Raw genomic sequence first — 6,414 nt, forward strand, 5'->3', positions numbered from 1 at the left:
ATTAGGATTAAGAGATAATCCTATATCCTGGTTAGGGGCCAACTGGGCCCAAAGTCAGATTTGGTTTGGGCTAAAATTAAGCCAAACAAATGAATTGGAGAGCCAGGCGGTGGCACCGCCTGGCTGGGCGGTGACACCTCCTTGGCTGGGCGGTTGCACCGTCCAGCACCCGAGCGCTGGGCGGTGGCACCGCCTGGCTGGGCGGTGGCACCTCCAGCACCGGGAACCCTAAGAGAATTCAAATTTTGAAGCCCAAAATTTGAATCCTCTTGAGGCCTATAAATACCCCTCAAATCTCAGCTGAGGTTACAACTTTTGAGAAGCATTTTGATTGAGAGAAAAGTCTTAGAAAGTCTTAGCAAGTCTTGTTTTCAATTTGCTAGAGAGTTCTCCTCCTTCTTTCTTATTGAAAATTTGTAAGAGGTTGAGCTGCTTGTAAAAGGTTGTAAGAGGGGTGTTTACCCTTCCATTTCAAGAGACTTGCTAGTGGAAGGTGGGAGCCTCATCGAAGAGGGGCCTCGCAAGTGGAGTAGGTCATTTGACCGAACCACTCTAAAAATCAGCGTAATCTCTGGTTTGCTTTTTATTATTGTCATTTACATTACTGCAAATCTTCTTACTGCTTTAGTTCCTTATTACTCTTGCTGTGCAACTTTAAGAATACGCCTTCAAGTTAAATTTCTCAAGTTTCGTTCTTAACGTATGAAAGATTTTGTTAAAATCGAAGTTTTAATCCGCTGCACTAATTCACCCCCCCCCCTCTTAGTGCCGCTCCGATCCTAACAGAGGAGATGTAGTAGTGGAAAGAGTTATATCCGAAGATAACATCGTAGATCCATTGACAAAGTCATTATCTCATATTGTCTTTGAGCATCACATGGGTTTGATGGGGATCAAACATATAGATGATTGGCTTTAGGTCAAGTGAGAAATTACTAGTCATAGGTGCCTTGCAAGCCAATCATGTAAATGTTGGCACATGTGACTTGACACGCAATCTTTTTTTTTCTTATTATATTTTTAGTATTTTATCATTTTATATTAATTATTATTATTATTATTATTATTATTATTATTATTATTATTATTATTATTATTATTATACATATATATATATATATATATATATATATATATATATATATAGTGATGCCCATGGATTGATACAATGAGAATCGGATCGTGATGAGATCATGATAATGAGACCGATTTGCCTTTAAATATAGACCATAAATAATCCTGGTCATAAGTTACTCGAGAATAACATCGAGATAATTGAATAGACTAGTGTGATGTATACACATCCATATGATAGAGGTAGCTAGTCTCATAGCTGCTCGTGTAGGGACACTAAGGATATAGTGTAGGTACTCATTGGAGAATGAGTTCACTAATTGATCCGCTCACGGAATACTAGATGGTTAATGATGTCTTATTATCAGATAGCGATTCCGTAGTCCTAGTAGTATATTTGGTTCTTAGACTTGAGACACCAAGGATGTCCTGTATGAGTACTCCACTCTTTGATACTAGATTTATAGGTTCGGAAGTTCCAAATCTAGTACAGCCGGTAATTGGGAGTGGCAACCAACCTTACGAGGCCTATTGAGTGTCGATAGAGGATCATCCGCTCTCGGTATCATGAGAGGAACATCTCATGTGTTTTTGCTCAAATAAATCCTTGGCTAAGGTCATTCAGATTGAGAGAGAAAGTATTCTCCGGGAGAATCCGATTAGAGCGAGACTCGAGGAGAAACCGTATGGGCCTAATAGCACCATGTCCGATATATAGTCTTTGGGATATTAGATGGATGATGGACTATAGGTACACAGTAACTAAGGACAGATAGGTCCAAAGGATTGGATTCCCCTATATCGTCTGGAGACTACGGCGTAGTGGCTTAGTACGTCTGTAGTCGATGAGTTGAGTGAATTATTATGGAGATAATAATTCACTAAGCCAGAATGAGTTCTGACAGGTATAACTCATAGCTAGCTCAATATTGGGCCTAGAGGGTCATACACATATGGTAGGTGTTGTAATGAGTAGAGGTTCGGATATGAGATATTCATTGAAGCCCCTATCTTTTTGGATATCCAATAAGCCCCTGAATTATTGGATCCTATGAATGAGATCTAATAAGAGTTAATAAGAGATTATTGGGTAGAGACCCACTAATTTAAGAGGCTTGGGTAAATGGATGGAGATCCAATACCCAATATGGTAGGATCCATTAGGGTTAACTGAGGACCTCTATAAATAAGAGGGAACTAAAGGTCTATAGGCTGGGGCTTCTTAGTATCCTATTCTCCTCTCCCTTTCTCCTCCTCAAATAGCAGGCCAGGAGATTTGAGGAGCGTCATTGCAGCCCTACTGTGTGGATCACCACTAGAGAGGATGATGCTTGACCTCCTTCATCCACTCCTATAGATCTGTAGGGATTCAAGGATATACGATCTCCCTAGGTAACTCAACTATCTCACACGTGGTTTTCTGTGTCACGGGTTTTGCGCACCAATCTTTGCACGACGATGAACACCATATAAGAAAATTTTGGGTTTTTTGTTTTATGTTCTTCCGCTGTGCATGTGATGTTGCCCCTAGATTTCCCAACACAATTAATGCTGCTAAGCGATGGTATCACCTTGTAAGGTAGTGGTACCACCTAGTGTCACTCTACAAGCGATGATACAACTAGTACCCCGAAAACCCGAGATGAGACTTTTTTTGCTCCAATTTTGAAGCTATTAGGGCCTATAAATACCCCACTCTTTTCTGCATAAAAGAACAATAAAAGTGTGAACAAAAGTCTTGATATTTTATGTTGTAAAAGTGTTGAAAAAGTGCTAAGTGTCCTCCTCCTCCTTTAGTTTTGTGATCCTTATAAGAAAGGTGTGAAGCTTGTAAAAGTTGTCTCCTAAATCTGTGAAAAAGAAAAAGAGTTGTAAGATGGTAGTTGTCTTCACCTATTGAAGGAAGACTGTTAGTGTACACCGGTGGCCTCGACGAATGAGGAATCGGGAGTGACCATAGGTCACGATGACTGAACCACTATAAATTTGGTATGCACTCTCTTTCTGCTCTTCATTACTATTATTCTCTATTTTAATTATTTATTACATTTAGCACACTTTCGATATCATTTTTTATATAGGCTTTATCAAAATGATTTTTCTAAATCATCGATGTTTTTATCGTAACTACTAATTCACCCTCTCTTCTTAGTATCGATTTCGATCCTAACACATGGAGTATGCGATTTCTTAGACAACCAAAATACTATCACGGATAGACCTCTTAAGAATAAGAGCAAATTGCTCATGTTAAATAAAAAAATCTAAAAGAGGCTTTATATAATTAGCCAATACCTTAATTGAGATACGATAATTTAACATTATAAAGGAAGATTAGACGAAAATCCCGAATCTCATAAGGGGTATTTTATTTTAGGGATGAACAAAATGAAGTTATTGGTCTATTCAATAGGTAAATGAAACTGGTTAAAAAAGAATTGAAAAGCTTAAATTAAAGAATCAAATATGATGTCCCAATAGAAATGATAGAACTCAACTGTAAATCCTTAGAACCCTGACCCTTTCCTAACCCTAGTAAGGCAATGGCATCCCAAATCTCACACCAGGTCAACTCAACAACTCTGTATGGTCTTGCAGAGAAAATGGGAACATTCTCCGAATTGGGGGCATGGTCACAATTTGACTTTCACATGTTCAAGTAAAAGAACACAAATTCATTCTAATATCAATACAATCAGTAATGAGTATAGACCCAAGTAGAGATAATGAATAAAATTATTCCTCTTACGATTGGATACTAAAGCCTAGTAATACTTTGTATTGGCACACCCTTATTGATCAACTTAAACTTGGCTTGGGACCACCATTTCAAGTTTATTTACCTAAGAAGAGCAACATGCTTCTTATAAAGACAGGATAAGTTAAAATTATCAATATCTAAGAGCCTAAAATTAACTTCGTTAACCTCTAAAAAAGATATCTTCTATTGGGTTCGAGCTAATGCATCCTCAATTTTACCCAAATAATATTTATTCCAAAAAGAAAGAGAGCATAAAGCGAAGAAAAAATAATTCGATAGGAGAATCATTAGAATGATCAGAATTCCAAGCATTATGAATTATATATCTAACTTCCCTATACTCCGTCCAAAAATGATAAAGTTTAAATTAAAAAAACAGTAGCTTTATTGCCCTCCAAAATATTCTAATAAAATAGAACAATGATCAAAACACAGTTGAGGTAAATATCGAACAACAATCTTGCTAAAAAGATTCAACCATTTAAAGTTTGCAAAAACTCTGTCCAAATGAACTAATATATTTGCATTACCCTTACGATTATTGCTCCAAGGATACTTAGCACGAATGAAACCCAAATCACATAAGGCTGCTACGGTAAAAAAAAAATGATTGAAGTGCCTAATCGAAGAACAATAGAAAAATGAAACCCCTCCCAATTTATCCCTACAATTAAAACCTCCCACCAGCAATCATAGATCATCACTAAGATTAATAGAGGCTAAAGCACCGCATATAAGATGATGATTCAGAACAAAAACACTAGCATAAATTCTCGAAAACAACCATGGATCAGAATTCTTGTACTGAACTACAGCATGCAAACAGTGAGCTTGGATAAATATCACTTGGGCCCATATCAGGTTAGTATTCCACAACAAGGCATCGTCAGGAATATGGAAGTTGGCCATAGATGCCCTAACTTCTTAGCTAAGCTCCTGACTCCCCCCTCATTCGAGTGGGTCTCCTGTTAAAAGATTACAGAAATTCGATTAATCCAAAAGATAATCTACTAATGCCCTATGCCTTAGCCCAGACAATTCTAATTTATAATATTCATAAAAAAAAAAAGAAAGGAGAACGAGCACATCCCTATAGAAAGGTGACACCCGATCAAGGCACCATTGCATGAGGAGTATGAGCAGCCCCATCCTCTCAAAGACTTTAACCACTCAACCAACATGCTCACTCTGCCCTTTGCCTAACGTCGTCCTCAAGTTCCTCCCTTTTCAAGAGTAGAAGATGACCCAAATGGTCCCTTTTCTACTTTAATTATCATATGAGTTAGAAACAAATCCATAGGAACCTCATCAAAGATCTGCTGAACATCAACCACCATTTCTCAAATTTATCCCCTTCTAAAACAACCCTAGGAGAAGTAAACGGAGAAAAGATAGGCATCTAAGAGGTGTGAATATTAGATGTCATAGTTTATAGGTCCCCCCTCATCCCCAACCGTTACTATGAGATAGAGAGAGGAGGTAAACCCATTGGGCCTCTCATGATAATCTCATCATACTATGTCATGCCAGCTTGCATCGAGCTCACATTTGACTCCTCAAGGTCTCTATCAAGAGAGGTAGGTTGTCTTTCTACAACAAGCAGTGCCTCATCCAATTCAAAATTCGGATCCATTGTAACCTTGCCATGTCTTAAAAATTTATAAAATATTAACTCCATTGTCATAAGTCTCCTCACCTTGAGGCATTCACCTACGCATCACCCGACTGCTTCCTTCATCTTCTTCAGTATCATAGGCGATCATCGACCTTTATCTTCTTTGTGCCTTTGGGCTCTGATCCAATAGCCATATAGGTCCCCTTTCTTAGTAGGTCTGAATTCTCCCCAAGGGTTAACGATTCGATGATTCCTTGAAGGGTATCCCCACCAACAGAGATGATAAATTTCAAAGGTGCCAAATCACTTCCATCATCCATCTTAGAAGAGCAATCAACCCGTTTATGACCTATGCACCCACATCAAAAACATATGGATGGAAGATTCACATAAAAGTAAAATTAAAAAAATCCAAATTGAGGAGCCTCAATCCACACCCCTGAGGAACAAACAAATTGATTTGGACGCATATTAGCAAAAACTATCATGGCCAAACTTGAGAGACCAATCACCAATTTTAATGGGTCACCCCAAAGCATGCATAATATTTGAAACGCACGCATAATATTCATATGACAATCCATGAAGTTGAATTCACACCTAACAAGTTTTAAGCGTCTCAGTCAAAGGATTAAAATTCGGCCACTAAGGGTACACATGCAAAAGCTGGCCTCTCAAGGACCAAGGTGCAAAAGTAAGGACAAACACCATATCTTCCTCCAATTGGAAGCAAAACAGAAAAAAAATCCATTCAGCATATCCATATAATTAAAGGATCATATGAAACTTTTCAATTCTTAGCCACAAAATCACACCAAATATGCAACGGAGTCAAAAGAAAAGAAAGAACTTAAATCCTTCTCACTTGTACGACGAGAGTAGCACTGCCCAAAAGACGATGTTACGCATAAGACACCGGAAACCTTGTTTTGGTCATCATAGGTCCCACAACCAAAGTAGCTGT

Source organism: Musa acuminata, chromosome BXJ1-8 (assembly GCF_036884655.1).
Source record: "Musa acuminata AAA Group cultivar baxijiao chromosome BXJ1-8, Cavendish_Baxijiao_AAA, whole genome shotgun sequence".
NCBI lineage: Eukaryota > Viridiplantae > Streptophyta > Magnoliopsida > Zingiberales > Musaceae > Musa > Musa acuminata.